Here is a 27013-nt window from a genome sequence, read left to right as displayed (position 1 = left end):
ATGTGTTTGATTCTTGTTTTCGTACATGAAAACCTTCAAAACTCGGACTGCCCATTTACTTTTGTCTTTGAGGATCACGTGATAATAAAGTAAATTAGCGTTCTTATTCAACTCTTGTCAGACGATAGCCAAAGTTCAAAGCCGAGTTAAAACTATACTGTATTAGCTCCAAGCGCTATCCTTCTGAAATAGAAATAACTTCATCGTTGTTGCATACTGATTTTCTGTTTGTAAACACTCGCCTCATCTGCAAATATCCAAGTATAAAAAATAAACACAACTTCAAATATCCATGGTGTTACTGATCCCTCTCGTTATTTTTATTTTTATCATAATAATGACAGTAATAATCCAATTGAATACAGCATTTATAGTATTATCTAATTACTAAGAACGAAAATTTTTCATCAACCTTTATGAGCTGAATGGTGCTATTATAACTTGCACCTTCTTTGATATGCCAATGGATCAATTTGCTAAAACTTCACTAATTAAAGTTTTCTTATCTCATGTAAGCGCACAGGTTACTATTTTTTATTTTTAAATGAGGGTCAACATGTTAGATAATCCAATGAGACAGAAAGCATGCATTTTCTGTACTCTGCAGCAGATATAAAGAAAAACCTGGTATTGTTCTAATATTGAAGCACATAATCAAGCAGGAAAAATGAGTAAGCATTAAATCAAAGCTCTTGAAAACCACTTTTGAATCTTTCGTCACTGTATATTCTAACAGAGAGAAAGAATCCTACACTACTAAAAACCGAACTACGTTGTTAAACAATGCGTAAAAATGCTTACTAAGAGGCGACTCCCTAAGCAATACAGTGACTATCCTCTACACACCACTACAGACTGTACCTTAGTTCTCCATCGACACAAACTCACAGTTTCTTCTCAAGCTCTTTTGAATGCACAATCTTTGAAGTACATCACAGTAGCTCTCTCTGTCAGTTTAGCTTGAAATGCATAACTACTCCTAGATTACTGAATTCTTGAAACGTATTTTAGAACATCATAATTACATAACCTCCAAGTCACCGTGAAAAGGCGTCCTAGAAATTTCCGGAAACTACTATTTTATAATTACTTCGCATTTTAATTCTTCGTATTACATTCTCTCGTTATAAGCCAATTGACATAATTCAATTAGTTAATTAAGCCTTAAATGTGCTTCCCATCCCCAGCTGTCTTAATCTTCCTCCAAAAGACTCCTCGTGGCAGGTGTCTTAAAGGATCCTGATTAACCGCAACCCTGTTTTTAACACATAAATCACTAAGACATCAATTAAGTTGTCTAGATCTGAAAATTTATATCACATCGTTAGAAAAAAAAATCGGTTTGTTTGGGATGCTTTTAAGACAGCCAGAGATCGAGTGAAATTTGATTTGACTGAGCAACGCACACTGATTGGCTCAATGTAACTGACTAAGTCCTCCTTTACATCTAACTAGACACAAAATTAATAAAACAGTTCTTTTTTTCTATCTCAACTATCTTATAAGCTTACTAAAAAAGATGACGAGACTATGGATTCGTAGTTGTCATTTCTTCTTAAATTACCTAGAATTTATAACAATTTCCTCGAATTTAACTGCCTACAGTTTCTTGTCCTCCTCAAAAGTGTGTTCTTCAAGGAAACTTTCGGTAGCCGAAGGTGACTTTCGACGCGTTGACACTCTTGCTTTTTTTCCCTTGTCTATTAAAAAAACAAAGCAAAACAAAAAGCAAAACAATGAAAAAGAAAAGAATTACCCAATCGCTATTATCTTGCAAAACAATCATTTATGTAAAAGGCCCCTTTCTGTCATTTAATCAGTTAGGCAATCAGTCAGTAAAACAAACTATCAATTAATCTTTCGGTTGGCTGCTCAGCTGGGCGCACAGTTAGCCAATCAGTGAAACAGTCAATCGGTTGTTCTGGCGATTGATCAGCATTCGCTCAGTCGGTCGGTCAAGTTGTCAGGTAGTCGGTTGATAGGTTACTCAGTCATTTTGGTCAGTCAGTCAGTCAGTCGACTGGTTAATCAGTAAGTAGGGAAGTTAGTGAGTGATTCGGTCAGTGAGGTAAGTCCGCAAGCGACAGTCACTCTTTAAACCGTTTAGCCAGTAGGTTAAGGAGCTAGCTAGTGTTAAAATAAGCCAGTAATTCAAATAATTCAGCGGTTAGTTTGTCGGTGAAAACGTCCGTCAATCTTTTTAATACAAAACTTTGTACGAACAGTTTGTATCTCTCAAGGAATTTGAACCTGTGTATATCCCACTGCTTACTACTTACTTCTTTTCGGTGTAATTCCTGAATTTACCGTCTCCTTTTTCAAACTCTGGCTCCGTTTTCCTTACATGAAAATAAGAAAGTGAATAAAATCACATATTTTGATGAGGTAGTTAATGCGCGGTGGCAACTCCTTAACTTGATGATACTGGTTAACGACATTCCAAGTGTAATTATCTTGAAAATTAGAATCTATGTAATAGGATCAACTTGGAGAGGAACTTCTATTTACTGGACTGTAAAGTGATTGTGGTATTTCATGTACAGCATTCAGGAGAATGGCTAAAAATATTTATTAGCTTTGATTTGAACATGATTTTTTAAAATTTTTCTGTGCACTATAATGCATCTAATTGAGTGGTGCAACTGGTTCCTTCTGTTTATGTGAACTCCACCTTCCATATGATTCAGATACGTGAAACGAAATCTCTTTGTGTTTGTTAGGAGACTTCCTCCAGTTGCTGTAATCCTAAGTTTAAGTTTATGATCGATGGCACTGTAAGCCCGAGGGAAACTTACGTCGTTTATGAGACACAGAAAGTTCAAGCTCTTGCCCTTCTTGCTCTGTGTTGAAAAAAAACAACAAAAAAAACAACAACAAAAAACCACACACACACACAAATAAACAAAGAGCTGTAGGGTAATCCGTGGGGTAACGCTGGAGGAAAAAACCGAATTAGCTCATTTCTGTTTTGCTTTATTTGTTGCCTTTTTTTTTTACCGAGATATTCAAATAAATTCGCAACAAAATTTACATTTTATTTTATAAAACAGCAAATAGAGGAAAATGAATAAAATAAAAACGAAAAAAGACTAAAAAAAAAAAAAAAAAAATCTCAGCGAAGCGAAGGGGATAGAATGATAAAGAGGAAGAACTGTTTTTTGTCAAAGTAATTTGCATCGGGTATAATTTATGACCTCCTCTTTTCTATCGAAACTCATCAACATTCGCAACAGAACATTGCACTTTTTTCGAAACAAACCCAAAGACTAATTAAAAACGGATAAAAAACCCGAAGTACGCAAAAGTTTCCATACAACTGCTTTCGTCGTTGTGACATCGGTTCTGGATAAATTCATATACCAGGTATCAAACACTTGTAAACCCCTGAGTTTGACATGTCAACCTTAGGGATTTCTTCAGTGTTTTGAGTGTTTTTTTTTTTTATCTTTTGTTTGACGTTTTCTTGAAAAAACTGCTAAAGAATTTTAAGGCTCCCAAATAAGAATAACATGAATCTAAACTCAACTTGACGTTTTCATACTTATTGCCGTTCATTTTGGCCGCAACTTGTTATGCAAAATCTCAACTTATTACGCCCAAATTTCGCTCATTTGCATTAAAAATTTCACCCCATAGTTCTGTTTGAGGATAACTGCTGTTCTTTGATTTGACCACCACTTTTAGTGGTAAGAAAGCCAGCTGAGAAATTAAAAGTTACTAGACTTAGAGCTTGTCAATGCGAGAGGGAGCTAATGAGATTCTGAACTGATCGATACGCAGGAGAGCTTAACAGTCCTAAGAAGGTTTGTCCATTTCAAATACAGTATAACAGAATGATTTGTCAAACAAACAAAGAATAGCGACCAATTTTCTGAAGGAAATGATAGGCTATACATTTTTAAAAAAGATGGTAAGACAAGTTACCTTGATTTGGATCATAATACTCAATAGGTGCTGGTTCGATTCTTTCGGCTTCATCGAGTCCTCCTTGAAACAAAATGGTAAATACTGTTATTCTTTTGTGTTTTAGACTGATGAACAAAATTTCCTTGTATCTTAGTACTGGTGATTGTTTCGGAATCTAGTTAGACTATTTTGTTTTCCTTTATTTCAAATAACGACAATGACTGGAGACAAAGTAACAAAGAAACTTTTCAAACTTTTAAACCTAACGAAATTGTGTTGGAACACGAGATTTGTAGAATTTAGAATTAACGTAATGAAGGATGAAGGTTGGATAACTATAATGATGTAAATTAACATTGATTTCTGTGTATCCATCTGTCCCAGATCCCTTTAGAAGCTTAACTATAGAACAAAATAAAAACTACCATTAATACAACATATTGTAGAGTCTTGGCAACATAAACTAACAGAACAGCAATGAAAACTTCAGTACGGAACTTTTCTTTATATAAAGATGACATTAGAGGAGAAACTTTGGCCTACCCTGTTGTGGATGACTCACATCAATATGAGCCAGTTCGATAACTGCAACCTCAGCTTCCCCTTGAAAAAAATAAACATAAAAAATATAGTCAGAGATTGCCACTATGTTGTCATTCACAGTTTTCATGATGTCCGTTCTGTGTTCACTAGAAGGAAAGAAATGTCTTACCTCCCAAGACACCATGTTGTTCAATATCTCCCATGCCCTGCTGGTTCAGTTGTTCTCCATCTCCTTGGCCTTTTTAAAGAAAGCAAAGAAAAAAAAATTTGAACGAGCTAGGAAACAAATAAGTGATAGAGCGAAGGATTTTTTGTGCCGAACGCAGAACGAGATCTAAAATTTCAAACTATTAAAACGTAATAGACAAGAAAGGTTGGGTAATTAAAATGATAATAATAAAATTTAATTGTGTGTATGAAAATATCCTAAAGTCATAGATCCCTCAGTTATAGTGGACCAGAGGTAGAATATAAACTAACAGAATAGCATTGAAAACTTGACATTGAATTAGAAACTCTCGCCTTACCCTGTTGTGGATGATGCACACTAACACTTGCCAATTCGATTTCTTCACCCTCAATTTCCCCTTGAAAAGAGAAAGTAAATAAAAAATGTACACAGACTAACCCTGTGCCCTCGATGATATGTTAACTGACAACTGAAAGGTTTTTATAATGATGTAAATTAACTTTATTGATTTGTGTGTATGAAAAATATCCATCTGTTCCAGATCCCTTTAGAAGCTTAACTATAGAACAAAATAAAAACTACCATTAATAAAAAATATATTGTAGAGTCTTGGCAATATAAATTAACAGAACAGCAATGAAAACTTCAGTACGGAACTTTTCTATATATAAAGACGACATTAGAGGAGAAACTTTGGCCTACCCTGTTGTGGATGACTCACATCAATATGAGCCAGTTCGATCACTACACCCTCAGTTTCCCCTTGAAAAAAGTAAAAATCAAAATATAGTCAGAGATTGCCACTATGTTGTCATTCACAGTTTTCATGATGTCCGTACTGTGTTCACTAGAAGGAAAGAAATGTCTTACCTCCCAAGACACCATGTTGTTCAATATCTCCCATGCCCTGCTGGTTCAGTTGTTCTCCATCTCCTTGGCCTTTTTAAAGAAAGCAAAGAAAAAGAAAATCGTGGTTGAGCCAGGAGACAAATGAGTGATAGAACAAAGACATTTTCTAACGAATGAAGAACGAGATTTATAATTTCAAACTATAAAACGAAAGGAACAAGGAAGGTTGGGTAGTTAAAATGATAATAATAAAGTCACAGATCCTTCAGTTAAAGAGGACACACTACAAAATCACTAGAGGTAAAATATATACTAACAGAATAGCATTGAAAACGTGACATTCAAATGAAAACCTTAGCCTTACCCTGTTGTGGATGATGCACACCAACACTTGCCAGCTTCACCCTCAATTTCTCCTTGAAAAAGAGAGTAGATAAAAAATTTACAACCCTATAACCTCGGTTGAAATTTCAATGAAATGTTTAGTGACACCTGAAAGGTTTTTACCTCCATCGCCTCCATGTTCTTCATTGTCTTCAATTTCGTGCTGGTTTACTTGCTCGCCCTCTCCTTGGCCTTTTCAAAGAAAAAAAATGAAAAGAGGCTTATGAAAAAAAAAAAAAAAAAAAGAAAAAAAAAAGAAAAAAAAAGGAAACGTAATTAACAGAAAGAACGGAAGTACTGACAAACGAACGAAGGAACAGGTTCTAGAATTTGCAGTATTCCCTAATAAGGGATGATGCTCACCAACATGTACCAGTTCGATTACTTCGCCCCCACCTTCTCCTTAAAATGAAGAGGAAATTAAAAAATTATATTTAGTCACAGATTGTCCTTTACTTCCCTCGTTTACAGTTTTCACGATATTTCCAAAATTTCGAGTTAGGATTTACCTCCCTCGCCGCCATGTTGTTCATTGTCTTCTACTCCCGGTTGGTTCGGTTGTTCCCCATCTCCTTGGCCTTTTAGAGAAAACAACGAAGAAAAGCCAATGATCGAGCCAGGATATGCTTAATTCATACAACAAATGAACCAACCAATAAAAGAACGAAGGAGCGAACGAGTGAGTAAATGATAAAGTGAATGCCTCCATAAATGCATGAGTGAATTGATTTATGACTGAGTGAGACAGTAATCTGTTAGTTTACATTTTTGTTCGGTTTATTTCTTATCAGGATCTGTTGGCTGCATTTTTACTCCTTCAAATATGTAATAATTACATCGCACCTTCCTGATCCCGACCACAGCAGGCGAAAATGGTCTTCCAGTAGTTCCAAACTTTTTCCATTTTGTTCCTCAGAATGCCTCTGACCTGGATAGGCAATAGCCAAACGTAATCGAGATTTCGCTCACTGCCTTGAACTGGGCTCCGATGACAAAATAGAAACTAAAGAATTTCTGCTGTGCAATACTTTTAAAACTTTGTCAATGTCAATAATGACAATTGCAGGTGAACAGAGTAACCTTGAGCAATATTATGCACTAATTATGGTCAGCTTAAAACCATTACCCTTCCTGCAACCAGCCATCATAAATCTACCTACGGATTTTATTATCTTGATTACTTATAATAGATTAAAAGCGCATAACTTACCTGTTCTGTTGACAAGGTGTACAGGATAGGATTCAAGGTCGAGTTGATCGGAAGGGCAAACACAGCAATCCAGACAGCGAGGTCTCCTTGCGCTTTGTAAGACTTCTCGATGATGGTCCTCATACCAATCACTATCACCGGCATCCAGCACACACAATCACTCAGGATGATGAGAAAAACCCGCCTTGCAAGAGCCGTTTCCCTCCTAAAGTTTGCTCTTCTGGCCTGGATCTCTCTTTCAGTACCCTGACGGGCCAGTCGCCGGCTAGACAAGCAAGACTTGACTAGTATCATGAGATAAGCACCCATTATGAACAAGAAAAAAGCAAAATTCAATGCGTGAAAGATACCAACAGAATACTCCCAACCTGCCGGCTTATCAGAAGTAAGCTGCAAGGGCAGACATACCACACTTCTACCATAGTAACTATGGTACCTGAATGGGTCTTCAAAATACTGAATACCAAACATAGGCAAAAAGGCCATAAGGAAGCCAATTGCCCATATGATGATGCACAGGATATGTGTTGCCTTTGGTTTCAGAGAAGCACCTCGGTAAGGAAACACAATATTTTTAAGCCGATCAGCAGATATCAGTGTCATCATCATAACCGAAACCTCACTTGACAGAAGGGAGATCGCTCCAATTATTTGACAAGACAAACCAGACCTCCACTGGAAGTCATGCAAGTAATATTCTCCTCTCCACAACAGATCTTTAGTGCCAAGAGAGATCAGGTAAATACCCATCAAACCATCGGACACTGCCAAGTGAAGCAACATGATGGTCTGAACCACGTTCTTCTCTTTAAAGATCACTCGCCAAGTGATAACAAACGCTGCACCAACCAGAGAAAATACTCCTATCACCCAGATACTCTTTCTTGGGGCAGAATTCTTAAACATGCTCTCACAGTTGGCAAAGTCGTCGTTGTAAGTGAAAGCACAGTCAGCGTCCTCCTTGTGCATGTGACAACACATCAGATTTGTGTCGAGACTCCTAAAATTGTAAAATATCGTCCACTCAGGCAAGTTATTTCATTAAAACTTCACAGACCTTGTCGACAAGAACTTGCTTTTAAGAATATATCAGAAACTGATGGCTGGAATTATCCATTGACTTATACAAAATAATTTTTTAAGAATCCAAGTCTTCGATTATTTTTGCAAAAACTTAGCTTGAATTTCTCTACGATGTGTCTACTCAGAATATATAGCTTAGCTCAAAAACGAAAAATTTGCGAATGAATTTTATCAAAATCTTACACTCACTGTATATCCTTCAACATATCGAAAAAACCATATGGAATCTCCCTCATCTTGTTGTACTGCATATACCTGGAAATTAGAAATTAGTAGATAAAAATGTTATGATCAAAAGCCGCAAGACTCCACCATAAAAATTAATATTTAAAATAGGCTCTCTTAATCCCCACAGTGTCAACGAAGTCTTTTCATTTAACGAATTTTTTCTTGTTTTTCTCGTTACCAGGTTACTTCTAATCGCGAAACGCCTTTTTCCTGTATATAAACCATTTAAAACTTACAATTCCTGTGTTCCCGGACGAAGGGCTAATGCTCAAGAGGTCAGTTTTGAGGCTCTTTAGGGTGGCCAATTTACATCACCAACTCAATTGATAATGATTGAATATTGGATGAGACTGACCATGATATTATCAGAATGCTGAGATCTGAGTTACTGCCGAAGCCGAAGACTAAGGCATATGAAGCAGACACAAGGTTTTAGAATCCATGACATCATGAGAAAACCGAATTCAACGACGGTTTTATTGAATATTTTAAAAACACTCTGCAAAAGAAGACATTTCTCTCTGAGTTTGGAAAAGTTTCAGGACGTTACACTGACGAGGGGCTTGGCAACTAGTCAGACTTTGAACTCCACATGATAACCCAATACCTGATGCCGATATCGGTTATTATGTCAACTTCACACGCTTTTTTATATTGACTGTATGCTCTCAACCAATCAGAGTTTTAATTTTGAATGACTTCAAATTTCTTGAAATACCCCACACTGACGCACCACCAAAGTTTCTTTACAAACTTTCTCCCACTAAGCAAGTAATCAATCTGCTGGCAGGAAAGTACTTTCCGGTAAGTTGTAGATAAAGTAAGAAGCTTTCACAATAAAAGCATCGATTTGGAGTGTTTTCATTGTATTTCAATTGATTGGACGCCTCAAGGTAACAAGGCTTGTTTCACAACTCGGTCATCATCACTTGATTAATTATAAAACTCACAGAATTTTCAGCTGTTTGATTTCTTTGAAGTTGTCTATGGTTACCTGAGTCATTTCGTTTTTAAGAATTTCTCTAACAAAAATAAAGTGCAACAAAATCATACAGAGTAACAGGGAAGGTACAATGTTTCGACATTGATGCGTAAATGATCATTTATAGGTGAAATGCGTAATATGATATTTCAAAAACACATAACCAGAAATCGTATACAGTCAGCGGCTTGAACGGCGGGCGCGTAAATTTCGGTATTCAATATGGCGGACGGACGAAGGAAAAATCGTTGGAAGAGCTTTTACCGCAGCTTAAATACTCTTAGTTCTGCAAATTTCATGGAGAATGGATCGAAAGGAAGGAAAAGCCCTTATTTTCAAGTTGAAAGAGTGTTGAGTTGCAGACAAAATAAAGGAAAGGTAAATATGACGCTTGTTTGAAGTGAGTAGCATACGTAAGATTTCAACCGTACACCAAGAAGTACTGTGTATATTTTGTCCTCAAGAATGAGTACCTTATTCGTTGGAAGGGGTACAGCTCCCTTTGCGACACCTGGGAGGTCGAAGAGAACCTCAATGAAACCACTTAAAGGTACCTCTTCTTTTAGCATGTCTCCACTCAGTCATAGAGTTAAATAAGAACTTAATGTTTTTTTTTTACTACTCGATCTAAAACAAAATAGTTTGAGAGGCTAGAAGTGAAGACAGCAATTTTAAGACATCATACACGTTTAAGGCAATTTTCTGCTTTATTGGCGACATCGTATGTATGTTAGACAGTAATGGATCCTAACTATTTTCCTCAGGGCATTCAGAACATCCATAACCACAGAAGAAAGAATCAAAAAGGGATCTGATTTACTGGCAATTGCTATTATCCAGCATCTCAAGAGTAAACATCAGACAGCCTCAGCCACAACTGTGATAGAAATGAGACACTATGTCTTTAATCATATTTTCAGAGAAATAGAGCAACCCAGCACTAAGTCTGGCTGCATCTTGTTAGAGAAGAATGACTACAACCGTTGTTCATTTTTCAAAGAATGTTCCGATTAGGACACTTGTGTAGACAACCTTGAAGATAGTACACAGGTTGTATTTCCTATTAGAGCTAAACGTTTTGTGAGCTTGGGACCACGGACACATAAACATGTAGAGGGAAAACTTGTAGCTAAGACTAGATAACATCTTGAAAAAGTAAGTTTAAGTTTTAACAAGTTTTTAATTACAATATTGTAATTGAATTACAGAATGTCAATACATGCTTTTAGAGCAGTTTGCACTTGAGTAAAACCAAAGTAATTACTCTGACTAATCACGACAGTCGTAAACAATCCAATGAACCAATCAGAGTTCGAGGCAAATACATGTAACCCGTGGTGAAAAAGTGGCACGTATTTTTTTAGCCAATAACATAGCGTGGCAATGCAAGACCAATAAATTATGAAATTACTTTCACTACTCAACCAAAAACTGCTATTCATTGCCGATTTGGAAGATAAATTTTTGTTCTAGTGTTTTACAGCTTTCCGAACTGCCTAGATGTAAGGAAAGGCCGCAAACTGCCATATGCTGTTTAGAATGATTAGGAAGATTAAAGTGTCTAGCTACTGGTTTGGATGCGTCCAAAAATACGATTAACGACCTCATAGCTAAACAAGAATTGCCGGCCACCGCTAAAAATCTCATCATTACCACTCCTAAAACTTCGTGTATTTACTTTTTATCTAAAATCCACAAACCTAACGGCTAAATACGACTGGTTTGGATGCGTCAAAAATACGATTAACGATCTTATAGCTAAACAAGAACTGCCGGCCACTGCTAAAAATCTCATCATTGCCACTCCTAGAACTTCGTGTATTTACTTTTTACCTAAAATCCACAAACCTAACAACTCAGGTCGACCCATCGTTTCTGCCTGCAGTTGTCCCACCGAACTTATTTCCAGCTAATTAGACAAAATTATGGCACCTATCGTCAAAACTTTACCGTCTTACATTAAGGACAGCCAACACGCAATTGAAATTTTTCGTGACTTTAGTTTCCTCGACCAAAACAAACTTATTTTCACCATGGATATAACATCTCTTTACACTGTCATTCCCAATGACGAAGGTCTCCGGGCCCTCAAACATTTTTTCGATCAACGCACTGTTAAGGAACCTAGCACTGAAACACTACTCCGTCTGGCCGAACTAGTACTCACACTCAATTGCTTTTCATTCGGTGGTAACTACTACAAACAAACTAATGGCGTGGCCATGGGTACTAAAATGGGACCCAGCTACGCCAATCTTTTTGTAAGTTTTATCGAACATCAATTTTTTAGGCAATACCACGGCCCAAAACCTGAACTCTACGGCCGCTACATTGACGATTGCATCGGTCCTACCTCCTCTACCAAAGAGGACCTCACTCAATTTATAACCGCCGTCAATTCCTTTCATCCGGCTATTAAATATACCTGGGAAATTTCCGACACTTCTTTGGCTTTTCTAGACATCAAAATTTCAATTGAAGGCAACGGTTTATGTACTAGTGTTTACTACAAACCTACAGATTCACATAATTACTTGTTGTATTCATCTTCACATCCATCACACGTCAAGAACTCCATACCTTTTTCACAGTTTCTCAGACTTCGTCGTTTATGTAGTGACGACTCTGATTTTTCCGAAAAATCAGAGACAATGTGCCAGTTTTTCGATAAACGTGGCTATCCTGTTTCTGTCGTTCAAGCGGGCCACCACCGTGCCCAACAAATCGATCGACAGTCAGCACTACAAACGGCTGAGAAGGAAAACACTGACCGCATTCCATTTACTCTCACATTTCACCCTCACAACCGCGCAGTTAAATCTATCATTCTTAAAAATTTTAAATTACTCCAAAACGATTCAGAGACTGGCACTATCTTTTCGCAACCCCCACTTATTTCATTCAAACGTGACAAAAACATAGGCAACTTTTTAGTCATGAGTTCATTTCAAACCAATGACCAATCTGGAACTTTTAAATGCGCTCGCTCACGATGCAAAACTTGTCCTTTCATTCATAACGTAGAGAAAATATCGGGACCCAAGAGATCCATTAGATCATTGATCACTTTACGTGTACCTCCGCCAATGTTATTTACTGCATAACTTGCACTTATTGCAATAAGTTATACATCGGCGAAACAGGAAGACGACTAAGTGACCCATTCCGAGAACACCTTCGCGACGTCACCATATTCCCACCAATGGCGTAGCTCCACTTTCTGCATATAAACCCACACACAACCCACAATTCCTCCAATCGCTCTGACGAAGGGCTAACGCTCGAAACGTCAGCTTTTTTACTCTTTACAGTGGCTAATTTACGTTTTCAACCCAGTTGTTAACACTGAATTACCTGCTATACTTTCCCACCAACGCAGCGCCACAGTTTCTTTAGAAACTTACCCCTTTATTCATTTTACATTTGCTTCAGATTGTCTCTTTTTACCAGCACGCTTGACACTGATTTCTTGCTCCCAGTATTGACAATTATGTTTGGTGTACTTTGAGCTCGTTTCGTAGAAAAGGTTGAGGTTATTCATCGTGGTGAACAACAATAAAAGCTACGTTTTTCGTTTGTCTCACGATGTAGTCAAGTGTAATGTATATCGCGACGTTTCGACTGCATACTGCTAGTCTTCTTCAGGCGATGAGGTCGACTGGGCATGCGTGATCTCATAAAGCATCCTGTCTCCTGTTGTTGTGATTTTTGATCGTGGGTATCCACGCTTCTGGAATTTCTATTCCACTATACCTGTTGATGTTGTTAGGATGAAGTCTTATATATGAATTGCCTTTCTGACCCTGCGGGTGTAGTAATAAGGGTCACGATCAATAAACTTTGCTTCGTTCCAGAGCGGCTTGTGTCCGGTGTTGTGGGCATACTCTGAAACGGCGGAGGTCTCGGTACAGGCGAGTCGAATGTCTCGATCGTGCTCCTTCGTGCTCCTTCTCCTTTGGGTTCGTTCTTTCTCTTTCTCTTAGAAACCATTGTCTGTTTTCAATTCTTGTAGATGGTTTAGGCCACATTTGCTACTTTAAGTAATCTCTAACATATTTCCATGATGTGTCCACTAAAATATTTTTATTAGGTTGAAAGGAAGTTCTTGGGGAATATCAGACATAGCATTTAATATTAGCTATATTTTCCTTCAAAATTCTCGCTTTTTTTACGATCTTTAGCCGATTATTTTGCATGGCGACTTTTTTATCTTTAGGTACCTCATAAATGGTAATTAAGAGAGGATGCCAGCATCCATCGAACAAATTTGAAATATTGTGGCAAGTCGCCCAAAATTCGTTTTCTCTCCTACTATCATATTTTGTAGCCCAATATGTTCTAATAATTGTGGTGTAGTTTTTTGTGAATATTACACGAGTTGTGTGGCCTCATGTAACGAATGTACTAGACCTACGGTATTTCTGTGAACATAACCCTTTGTTTTATCATCTAAACTTAATCCCTTGTCGTTATTGAAGCTGGAAAAGAAATATTAATTTTTTGGTGAATATTTTTGTCCGACATAGTTTTCCTATGTTGAAAAGTAGCATCAAAACAAAGACAGTTTAACAATGACCGATATGACAGAATCTACTGAGCTTCAAGCTTTTAAAAGAGCAAAGAATGGTTATAAAGATACTGTAAAAATTTCTTTGTATATTTGAGTTATTCTATCTTGAGACGAACTCAAAGTCCGGCAAAATTTACTTTATAGCGACTATGAAATGTACATGGTGCGCCTACTTGTCGCCACCGATAATTGGCAGAAATCACTACAGTTTGTAAAAAAGTCTAAAATTATTTCTCGAAAACTAAAATAAATTTTTGCAAAAAAACTCTACCATAATTATTAGAACATATTGGGCTACAAAATATTAAAGTAGGAGAGAAAACAAATTTGGGTGACTTGCCGCTGTTTGTTTGATGCATGCTGACATTAGCTCTTAAAATGTGTTAAAACAAAATGGTAGGCAAAGTGAAAAGAAAGCAAACCGCTCGAAGGAGCATTTTTGCCTGAGTAATGAGTTCATTTCCTCGCACCTCGCATTTCTGGAAAACGCCACTTTACAAATTGAAAAGGCACCCTGTTAAGCGAAGTTTTTGGATAAAAAAAAAAAAAACGTTTTCTTTGCGAGTTAAACTTCTTATCTTTCGGATATGATGACAGGGAACCAAATCGGTGTTACCGTTTCCTCGTAGCAGACTAAAGAAACCATGGAGGTAAGCCCTACTTTAAGGGATGAGAGAAAGAGGAAAGTACGGCTATTGTATGAGGTTATTAAAATAAAAACGCACCGCCTTAAACCAAAAATGCACAAAATGCAATATATTTTTATATCCCCCTTATTTCCTTTATACTTTGCATCGATATTTAATCTGCACTTTCGCGCTTAGCGCATGCTCGCGGCCATTTAGCAGCCATCTTGTATGGGATTTGTGGTTATGTTACTCACGAAACGAAATTTCAAAGTCTACTTACATAATCAATAGCCGCTTTAAGCCTTTAAAAATTCCTTGTGGGAAGTATCTAAGTTTGTTTCCCGATAGATAGCTAGTGAAGAAAGGAAGAAAATGAAACGAAAGTCGGACATAATGGATAAAAGAACGGGGCATTTGTAATCGTTTTCAAAGGAATCAAAGGGATCATGAGAATGCTCACTAACGTTTTGCAATATTATAACGAGAAATTTTTGGAGAAAGTTTGGGAATCAGGAGATTTCTTTTATGGAGTATCGTCAGCGCATGAACTGCAAAATTTCCAAGGATGTATGACAAAATAAACTTGGTACTGAAAAGCCACGTGCGTGATGTCCAAACAGGCCCATCCTATACAAGAACCGTTAGCGCCAAGAAAAAGGTCCTACATAGACCCTCATCATGACTTAAAATCAGAAATTCCAGGAAATGAAAGGATTTCTTAAAAAACATGAAAGTGTGGATCGGAGTAGGCATTATTCCGCTTGCATTAATAAATATAGTATATAGTAGATAGTATATATTCACTATTGATAGATGTCTGGATTCAAAACTTGTGGAATACATAAATGTTAATGAACTACTCACAGGTCATACAGCTTTACCAGTCCCCGAAACTGTTGAGGATGCAGCTCCTTTATCTCATTATTTTCAATTTTTCTGTTGAATTGCAAATCATGGATATGTTCTTATCCAGTTTTCTTTTAATTTAAGCGTTGGATGTTATATCAGTGGTCGGTACTCAGAGTACCTTTTAAATGAGAGTCCAAAAGCAAGAGCCGGAGTAATACAATAACCAGTCAAAGCAAAGGGAGGCTAAGGAGCCAGTCTACATTAAAATTACAAACAATTCAAGCACAAAGCCTCACGCGCCGGAAAATTCGAGAATTATCGAATTCAAAAGCAATTCTTAGAATGTCCCCCTAGACAACTACATATTCGTACTTTACATTGGGTATCTTCTGAAAGGTGCTGTAAATGTTTTCGTTTCCTTTTTTTTCCTCCAAAAATTCATCATTCCATCAATCTATCAATCGACTACTAATTAACAAGAGAGGATAATCCTCCTTTACAATTATTCAGTCCTTTAAACTATCCATCGCTACTCACATTGTCTTTAGCTTGGTTAGGTTAGCAAATATCGTTGGCCGTAAATCTCTTAGTTGGTTGTTGGATAAAAGCCTGCGACATTAAAACAGTTAAACACACACCACCTTTAACTGCAAAGCAGAACTGGTTTCCCGTATATAATGATGGCAACCGATAAGATCCCAATAACGATATGCTTACATATCTGTGTAGTATAAATATAGGTGTTTTGCATTCATTCGGTGAGACACGTTTTAATGAACAGGTTTAATAAGATCAATTCGAAAGACATATGGAGTGATAACATTTGATGAAAACTCGATTTTAAGTTCAAAACTTCTATTTTTGTGTATGTGTGTGTTGAAATTCAGACAGAAATGGGGAAAGTTTTGCAACTCGATAAAATTTTAGAGAGAAAATTCCCTTTCTCGTCGTGCTTTTAATTTTCTTTTATTTGTTTTTCTTGTTGACTTACAGTATTTTGAGTTTTGCCAGATTGCTGAAGATTTCTTGAGGGAGATCCTCAACTTCATTATTAGACAGATCCCTGAAAGTTTCAAGGTTAAATGCATTAGTCTTTCAGAAAAAATAATGCCAGCCGAAATGTAAATCCCATAAAAAGTGAAACAGTATGCGAAAACACTCTGAATTATTTCGCTGCGTTTCACAGGCACTTGTAACATGCTATGTTGCTGTTACATTACAATTATGATGAAAGTGCACTAAGCTACTGTGGATAGTTTTCATGCTCTTTACTCAAGTAACACCAACTGATGGGAGGGAAATGGTGGAAAGTAGTGCAACCCAAGACTACCGAGGAACGCCTACAGGTCAGAACCCGAGACCAGTGAATTTCGATGCTATAAGCTTTCGGTAAACCTGCCTTTTATTATGTACAGTCGTCCTAGGATTGCTATGTTGCACTTGATTGTGACATGGTCACTTGGCCTCTTTTATCATCTCTGATATAAGTTACAAAAAAGTGATAAAGAGCCAACACTTTTATAAACACATTGTATTGTATCTACTAAACTCACAGCTCGGTCAAATTAGTCAAATCTTTGAAAACTTGCTTGTGTGGCGTTTCAATTCTGTTGTCTTGCAGCCATCTGAATAAAAGTTGGAATGATGTGCGACAATCCATTTTATTTAGTTTAATTGTCATTGCATCGTCTGGTTTTGGTGTGCTTCCAATACTTACTTTAGTATTGTATAATACTAATCAACATCCTGACTTTTTTTTAAGTTGATTTCTGATAGCTTTCGATAAGTTTGAGGCTGGCAACCTCGTTTTCCTACTGTGTTTTGTTTGTGCAACACTGCTTTTATTAATTGTTTTAGTGTTTGGAACAACCACCCTGCGCATTAACTCGCTCATTCATCCTATAAGAATACGCATAAATGTAAATGAGCTTTTCTGGCCTTCGCCACAAGTTCACTATCAATAAAAGCTTTTATCCAAAGTGGAGCCGGGATGGCTTATTTGCATAACTCAAATGAATTACAATCACGCCCGCCATTATGAAAGAGGCCTACACCATAGCGTATGGCCATCTTTAGCGATATGTTTTCATGCTTTCCCTCTTTACTCAAAAACACATAATTTTCCACCTTCATTGCAAAGGTTCTGCTTATTTCAAAAAATAATTTTAGCTACTATTTTTTTTTGTATTGAAAGTTTCCTTCCTAAACTCACAGGCGCGTCAATGCTGTTAAACTGTCAAACAAACCCTTCTGTATCTTTTCCAGGTTGTTGTTGTTAAGTAGGCTGTATGAACAGAAGAGTTAAAAAAAAAGTGTTACAATTACTCTAATTTGAATCGGTTGGAACAAAATCGTTTGAACCGATTGTCTGTCTAAAGCTTATAATTTAGGAATTAACAAGTACTCAGTGACCTCGAAAGTACTTCTAATTCAGTTCATTGGACTTCAATGCGACCCTTGTTTAAATTTTACTGCATAACACATTTGGCTTGGTCTTTGGAGCATCTGATGTTGTAAACCACTTCTTGTCTCCCCTAAGATTTAGTCATTCATCTTTTCAATCAGTCACTGATTGTGGGCGTTTTCAATCGGTTTATGTGCTACGCAGATATTTAGAGGTTCAGGGATCTGTTTGATGAAAATGGAATATGCATTATTTGCATTAAAATGTGTGTTGTGCCACTTGTCAATAGTTGATATGGAGGACCACTTTCACTTACAGCTCCTGCAGCTTGACTGATTGGGAAAACAAATCGTCAGGGAACTTCTTGATCTTGTTACCTTCTAAAAACCTATGCGTGTTGAAAATTTTGTCATTAAATGGGGAGGTATTTAAATCCCGTTCCCTTTGACTGAGGCACTGGTCTAAGAGGGAACCAGCTTACGAGAACCAAGAACCCTTCCCTACACTTGCAAAGGGCTGCATACTGGCTACGCGCATTAAAATAAAACACGTCTATCAGAGGAAGGGGGGAGGGGGGGGGGGGCAGAAATGGGATTTACAGAACGAGGAGCACTGACAATGAAACTGAAAGCATTCTTTAATGAGTATATTTACTTTTGTTTGTTTAACTCTGTCCATCCACAAACAATTCCTTTTCATGGTTGACTTCGCCCTTTATTAGCTCGAGCACTGTCTTACGGGTTAAATATATTTTTTTGTTTAATTTAATTTTTTTTGTCTCAATCATCTTAAGGTTTGACGCATAACCCTAGCAGGGAGAGGTTTCTCTCTCAATATACTATTGCAGTTTACTATTCTCTGATTCACGCAGCCAATTATAAAGCTAGCTGCTTATGAATATGTCGAAACGCGTAATGATAGTTACTATTAATTAGAATAAATAAGAATCGATGGTATCGAATATGGACCTTTAAATGTGTTACTTACAGCTCAGTCAACTCTGTGTTTTTATTGAAGACTCCTGGCGGTAGCTCCTCTATCTGGTTGTTACCCAAGTCCCTATGAGATGATTTTCTCTGGATTTGAATTTAAATTTTTTTGTCTTGTGATCTGTTGCTGTTAAGCAATTTGATGTATTCCTCTCTTGGATTTACATATTCTATAAATCTAAATGAGTGGATTAGCTTATTACATGATTCCAAGTGAAATTTGGGATAAATCAACCCGAGTAAATGTTTCGAAGGCTAGCCAAATTGCACTAGCCTGTAGGGTGAGTACCATTTAATGTCTTACAAAAATTTACGAGAATTTGCGAATTATGCGAAAAATCATTAATTTACTTGCTATTAATATACATGCAAAATTTGACTCTGTTTCCTCTAAGTCGTGTTTATTTCGTGTTATGGCTTGCTGGTTAATAATATATACAATACATGTAGCAGTTATTGAACGCCTCTAAGCGCTATAAAATATGAAAGAGAGAAATATTTGACCTACTCTGTACATAAGACACATTTTATACATCTCTACAGTTAAAAAGTTAGAAACAAAAACTCTTGTAAAAAAATGGGAACAATCGAAGTTAGCAAAAAGCTGTCCTAAATAAATGGGTTTCCAGGTTCCGTTTAAATTTGTTCAAACATCTTGAAGCAGTAGTGGTCCTTAAAGGCAAAGAGTTCCTTAAAGACTAAGCAGCTGATTAACTTTCTGTTGTGACAATCGAGCGTTTACTTACTTTCTCGGTTAAGTATCGCTTAATTGCAGTAACCAGTACACGAAGGCTGTCACGCTCGTAATCTTCTGAACTGATCTTATGAACTGTCGCGATTTTTATTTTCAGGGCCTCGGTTTGTACTCTTCAATACTTTCGTTTCAGCCCTTTTTTCTTTTTTTTTTTTTTTGTCTTTCATTTTCTTCTAATTCAATTCTTAAATCAAGCCTTGAAATAGAATTGATAATTATTTTTTTTAGAAAATTTCCCGTGAACTGGGAAAAAGTTGCGACTTAGAGCAAAAAATGGTGCGATTCGTAAATAAATCGCACCGATAAGAGCCAACCAGATTGCAAGGATAAAAATGGATTTCAAAATGGATGTAATTAATTTTGATATATGTGAACATATTTCCTGTAGAGCACTTAACTCCCCAGGGACCAAAGATATGAAACAAAACAAAAAAAAGCTTGCTTGGAAAAATTTAAAGCAAAAGTTAAAATCCTGTCAAGTTAAAGTAGATCGATATAAAAGTGAGCTTCCTGACTTACAGGGACTGTAGCTTCACCAATGGAGTAAACAAATCACCACGCAACTTCTTAATCTTATTTCTGCCAAGCCATCTACAAAATAAGTGTTTTAAAGAACTTTGACTAATTGTCATTTTAATAAATAAGCACATCTAAAGAACAAGATACGGCAACCTTAAGGTATCCCAGAAGGAAAATTAGCGTTTTCATTCAAACTGATGAAGCGTGAAAACGAAATATTATAAACAGTTTATTACGGAAGCCGAAAAGGGACAATCCAAAAAATAATATTGTGCAAATCTAAAAAAAAATATTTAGAATCAATATCTTACAGAAAAATCGCTTTTAAAAGTTTGTCAAATCGAAAAAGCAATTTCAAATCCTGGTTTAATTCATAGATCCACTGATAAATTTCACGAAAGTCGAAAATAGTCTACAATCCAATAATCTTTCCTAAGTCCAAAAATTTCCCAAATTGAGAAAAATGTTTTGTCACGTAACATTTGTGCCCGGCCGTGGAAGGCTTTGGTCAGACATGGCGGATTTCTACGCAGCGTGAGGTCATAGGCTCAATCCTGGCGACAGGTTTTGTTTAAGATGTGGCTCAAAAATAACATTACCATCATTACATGAAAGAGGAGGAGAAGAGTGAGAAAAGGCTTCGCCAACGATGTCATTATCGCGGTTCACTGCAAGTAAAGGCGAAGAACGAAGAGGCTTTGGTAAGCCGCACAATGGATTAAAATGGAAAGGCAAGAACACAACAGCGAATTCAAAAAAGACTGCAGAAAATAGGGTTGTGATAAATGTAGGCATGATGATCGAAGATGAAGACTGCAAACTGGTTGTAAAGAGGGGAAGCAAAGAGGCTTTAAAATTTTGAAAAGACGAGGTAGCTGCAAAAGTATGCAAGGATGCTGTTAAGAAGCACTCCGCTCACGATCAATTTTCCATGTAGAGGAGAATTATATTCTATTATTCCCAGATCAGAAGGTGGTAGACAAAATACCAGGCAGTCAAGAGAACTTCGCACTCGCTAGATACAAGCAGGAACCAGCAAAACCGCACTCTAATGTTGATCTGTAAATTTATAAAGAAGAAGACTTCAAGGCAGACGGGGAAACGAATGATCGCGGACTTCGTACAGGAAAAGCCTTTAATCGAAGTACCCTCAGACGATGACAGCATATTTGATCAATCAATGTTTGATATTGCACACCCTTCACATGCAGGTGACTTTCACTTTTCTCCTTCTGAAACCGGTCCATCGATTACCAAGCCGCAAGTTACATCCAATACTATTAATACTACCACAAAACTAGATGAACGCATGGTCAACAATATACCAAGAAAACAGTGTCCAACCTGCTATGGCCTCTTCTTTGTTGATGAAATTGCAGTACATGCTGATTTATGCACTGAAAATGTTCAGAGGTTTTCATTTTTGGGGCTTATGAAAACCTCTCTAGCCATTGAAATTCCAGATATATCAGATGAGGAAATATCAAGTGTGCCTTAACCCAACAAGGCTCTCCTACCCCTTTCTGACTTGCTATGGCCTTTGATACCCAAAATTTAATTACAGATGTGAATGAATGACTTGATTCATTATTTAGCGGGATTCTGCATATCAAAATCTGGATTCCAATGCCCGGTAGACCGGATTCCACAAGAAAAAATTTCCTGGATTCTGGAATCCGGATTACCTTATATGAGGCGAAATCGTGGGGCTCATCATCAATCTTCTTAGCAATTTCTGCTTCGTTATAAATGTCTCTCTGATCAAGCACATTCTCTTTGTCGTTTGCTGATAAAGTTAATCCACAATGATCAAATCCATGAATGTGGGGCAAGCAGTAAAGTTCATCTGGAATACCAGGCACTTTACAATGCCTGGACTGTCTTGTGAAATGGCTGTTCCGTTCATGTTTCACTTTATCAAGTTCAAATTGCAGAGTGTTGGAAAACAGAAGACAGACTTAGGAGTAGTCTTAGGATTGGCGGGGCTCATTACTCCTGCCGCAAATACTGGTTTGCCAGACCATCTTTTTTAAGCGTCATGGCCGCTGGACTGGTGAAGTGGCTAAGGACGGGAATGTGCAAGATTCTTTATCTTCACGTTTGCCAGTTTCTAACGCTTTAGGCTGACTACTGATGCAATTTTGCGAAAATTTTCTAGATTTTGAAAAGATTCTTGGGTTATAAACTATTTTCGATTGCCATAAAAGTTATTCGTGGATCTATTAATTAGTCGAGTGTGTCACTGCAAATGCCAGCGCAAAACGCGGTTTCCCTTAATGGGTCGAAGAACACGATATGTTTCACCTGATCCGTCCCTGAAATGAGTCGTTTTGCTTCATGGCTTTAAAAACGAGGCATATTTTACGTAAGCTGCATCCAATGTTTCTGCGTTAAGCGCCGTTTTGACTAAATGGCTGGAAGAACACAACATAAATCAAGTCATCCACGCTTAAAATGGGCTGTTTTGCTTCAGGGCTTTAAGAACGAGGCATATTTTCCGTATACTGTACTTCATATTTCTGTGTAAAGTTAATAGGTCACAGGGTTGCAGGTTGAATAAGTCAGCAAACAAATTATTAGACAACTGGTTTTTGCGCTAAACGCTCAAATATCGGTCTACCCTGAGAGAACGCACGTCACATCACTAACGACTAAAACGAATGCATGAGAATGAAACAAACCAAAAAAGGGACAAATTTGGAGACAAGATAGAATGATATGTAAAGTTCTCACCCAACTTGGCTACACTAATCGTTTAATTTACACGCTTCTCACAGTCAGACTTGCAACTGCGTGTAGGACACGCAGTTTGCGTGTTGTGCGCATGCAGTCTTTCATCTGCATGCATTTTCAACTAATTATTTTGTCGTGGAGCTAGTAGAGCACGCTGAACGTGTCAATCTTTCATCGTGTTTTACTCGAATATGGAATTACCACCAAATATAAACCAGATTTACAAGAGGTGACTACTAACTCTTTTTAAACCAAGCTGTTTTTTTTTTAATTTTATTTTATTTTTTTATTTTAAAGGATAGAATTATTTTACACCGCACGTTAATACTTTTCGTGATAAAAGCTAAAAATCGGTCTCCGCAAAGAAAACGTACATCATATCACCAGAGACGAGGTGGCATAAAAGGCGCAAAGTTCTTACTCGAGATATGGCTACCTCAATCGGCTTTTCATTATTAAAAGTTCTAAAGGATACGTATAGTTGTCGTACAGTACGTTAAAGACATCTCTGATCTCTCACTTTTTTGCTTTATTGGTTTCCAAAATAACCAAGCGACTTCGGCAGATAAAAAGTAAAACTGAGAACGCAGATCATAGCTCCATAGGGCAATTTTATCAACATGGGCTTTTCTTTCCTTGGCGTTTTCACAAGAAACGGTTGTGAATATATGGAAGTCATATATTTGTACTGCGGTTAATGACATGAATGAAAGCGATCTTAGCAGTATTGAACACTACTTAAGTAGTAGTGAAAAGAAGGCCTGAAAAAAATTCAGGCCTCTACGGAATTTGAACCCATGACTTCTGCGATACCGGTGCAGTGCTCTACCAACTGAGCTAACAAGCCAACTGGGAGCCGGTCAATGTGTTGGTCCCAAATAAACCAGTGAAGTGGTGAATAAACGGTTGTGAATATATGGAAGTCATATATTTGAACCAGCTCCCAGTTGGCTTGTTAGCTCAGTTGGTAGAGCACTACACCGGTATCGCAGAGGTCACGGGTTCAAATTCCGTACAGGCCTAAATTTGAAGATCGCTTTCATTCACGTTTTCACAATGTTCACGCAACGCTGTAGTTGATTTCTACAAATTTTGAAATCAAATCCTACTCAAGATGCTGGCTTACACTTTTTGGTCGTTTTCAAAATCTCGAAATCTGAATTCTGACCTTTACCCTCGGAAATCAACAGGCTCTAATGAGAAAGATTTCAGGGAGTATCTTAAGCCAAATTTTTCCAATACTTTTTATGAGCATTCTAAACAACACATAATTTCACGTCGTTCATTTCACCTTTTTGTTGTTGTTGTTTTTTTACTTTTGTTTTGTTTTGTTGTTTTTTTTAATTTAGTTGGATAAACTAAAATTGGGAAGGAGTCTCAACAATATTTAAAAATTATTGTGTATACCAAACCGAAAAAAATGGAGCAAATAATTAAACTCAAACAATTTTCAATACACCTAAAGTGTTGAAAAAACAAAATAAAAAATTAAAGCAAAATTGTTTCTAGATTCTTCTACTCCTTCCAAGTTGGAGCGAGGTAACCCCTAAAGTCAAAGAACGAGCCTTTTTCTCCTTTTTTCCGGACTGTTCTGTAATTGCTAAAATTTCAGCTCACCTGCGTTTGTCATGGCGCTATTTGATTTACCTCTTTGCAAAGAGCATAAGTTTTCTCCAAGAAAAGATGTATCTTCCAAAATTTACCTCACTCATAACGTGTGGCTTTGTAGCTCAGTTTGCAGCATCGCCCAATTAGTATCTCGAATCCCGTCCGAGCCTGAATTTTTTTTAGTCAACTTTTCTGCAATTGGTAAAATTGCAGCTCACCTGCGAGGATCGTGTATTTATTTGATTTTAATCCGCAAGTCAAAAGAAACTCATTTCATCGCAAATACATCATATCGAAAAGTCGCGCAGTAAAATGAGCCTTCGTTTCGACAATAAAATGTTTCTAAATGTTTTGTTATACGCACTTAAGAAAAAACATTTGAAGGACAATGACCAGAATATAACTGAGGCAAATATTAAAGGGCTATGAAGCGTCCTATAAAAGTAAATAGGCATAAGGGCGGAAGAGTTGACATTTACTTCCGTAGCTCAGTTCGTCCGAGCCTGAATTTTTCTTAGTCTTCCTTTCCTGCAATTGGTAAAATTGCAGCTTACCTGCAAGGATCATGTCTTTCTTTAATTTTACATCGGCAGCTCCAAAAAAATTAATTTTTTATAAATACACAGCTCAAACTTGCGCAAAGAAGAGAACCTTTGTTTTGACAATATACTGTTTGTAAATGATTGAAGTGTAATAAACAAGATATCCCCTGTTTGACCTAACCATGTGTTCTCAAAGTGAAAGGGGAGAGGTGGGAATGTTTATTTTGAGCAGTCATTGTATGAAAAAAGTCCGAATTGATTATTTTTTCCTGATAATTGCTTACGTTAGGAGAAAGGCTCCATGAAAGGTGAATTTAAATGGAATCAGTAACGATTGAAATCGGATTTTCAATGCAGCCGATCGCATGGGTCAGTGGGCAATTAAAATTTAGAACCGAGTTTTGGTAAATATGTGATGTGATTTGTTCGATTTTGATCTGAATATTACGAACAAACAATATGTTCTTAAAGTGGGAGGAGAGAGTGGGAAGGAGGAGGTTGGAATTTGTTGATTTTGCTATTCTTGTTAACTTCAAATTTCTTTTCGACTGGCTGAGTTTTGAACTCTCCATCTTTCGGTAAATTGCGTCTCTCTGAACCCTTTTTGAAGCTAGTGGGATTAACAACATTTTAATAGAAACTGAATCCCACTCCCACTAATAACAACGGCGATGGGATTTCTATTAAAATTTGAAACGGGGTCTTGGCAAATATGCCAGTTGGGATATAGGATTTGAATCCTGCCATTATGAGCTGTAAACTGGCCCTTCTGCAACGCATGGACTTAAGGGCAATTAAAATTTGAAACCAAGGTTTAGTAAGTACGTGAGCTGAGATATTGGATTTGAGTCCCAATATTACAAATTGCTACAGTTTACACGTGCGACTGGGTCTGTATAAGCTTCTTAAAAATAAGTCTCATGGGATAAGCAATAAATGTTGTTTACTTACAGTTCAATCAACTTGGTGTTGTAGCTGAAGCCTGGTAGCTCTGCTATCTGATTGTCATATAAATACCTACGTAAACGATATTAAGAAAAACAATAAAGCAAATTAATCATCTCATGAAGTTTTAAGACTTACAGAGTTTGCAAAGTACATCTGTAGGAATAGAAATTAACTCTTAACTTCTTTCCAGACTCCTCCCTCTTCTACTGAAGACCCTTGGAATTTCGGCCAAATCCCTCGAGACCTTAGTTACCGGTCATCATTTATCGCTTAAGTGGCGATAAAAAATACACAGCCTAAACTTGCGCAAAGAAGAGAACCTTAGTTTTGACATAATACTGTTTGTAGATGATTCAAGTTTAATAAACAAAATATCTCTTTTTGACCTTACAGTGTGTTCTCTAAGTGAGATGGGGGAGGTGGGAATGTTAATTTTGAACATTCATTTTATGGGAAAAAGTCCAAATTGATTATTTTTTCCTGATCATTGCTTGCGTTAGGGAAAGGCTTTGTGAAAGGTGAATTTTTACACGAAGGCGCGTTATAAATAGGTTGGCTCCTCCCCTTTGTTTCAGCTCAAATGCAAAAATCATCGAATATGGCGACCAACGTTCCCACCATGAGTGAAACGGTCTGCATAGAAGACACATTTTAAGCGTTTTTTTGTGCCCATAAATTAGAAGATATTGCGTCTTGTTGACTCTCATTCCCATAATTGAGCTCATTTTGATATCAATTGGCACTAATTTATCGTTCGGCCGCTCAAAGCGCTATCTGCGGTAGACAAGACACTCGCACAGTTGTCTTTTCAAAATTCGCGCCGTGTAACTTCGGCTTATGTCCTAAGCCCCTAATACAAACTGGTTCTTCGAGCCTTCAGATTATTCCTATTGAAACTAGCGGATTCATGACTCATTCTATGGGCAATGCTCAGACTATTATTATCATTATCTGTGACAATTCTGTGATAAGACCTCTGAAGTATGGATGATTTCACAAGTAAGTGCCATTTTGAGACAGAATTTCACAACTCTAGTTCAGTTTGGGGAATAGTCTTGGCTGTCGCTACTCGAAAGATATATTTATTGGGAAA

At 37.1% G+C, this 27013-nt stretch overlaps 2 pseudogenes; one reads left to right on the top strand and one right to left on the bottom strand.

Moving 5' to 3' along the window:
- Positions 1 to 1599: 1599 nt before the first annotated feature.
- LOC131774194 (relaxin receptor 2-like) lies at positions 1600 to 24452 on the bottom strand (annotated as a pseudogene).
- Positions 9598 to 10572, top strand: LOC131774193 (uncharacterized; annotated as a pseudogene).
- Positions 24453 to 27013: the final 2561 nt, after the last annotated feature.

This window comes from Pocillopora verrucosa, chromosome 1 (genome assembly GCF_036669915.1).
Source record: "Pocillopora verrucosa isolate sample1 chromosome 1, ASM3666991v2, whole genome shotgun sequence".
Classification (NCBI taxonomy): domain Eukaryota; kingdom Metazoa; phylum Cnidaria; class Anthozoa; order Scleractinia; family Pocilloporidae; genus Pocillopora; species Pocillopora verrucosa.
The sequence above is the reverse complement of the archived record's forward strand: the minus strand, read 5'-3'. Positions and strand labels throughout refer to the sequence as shown.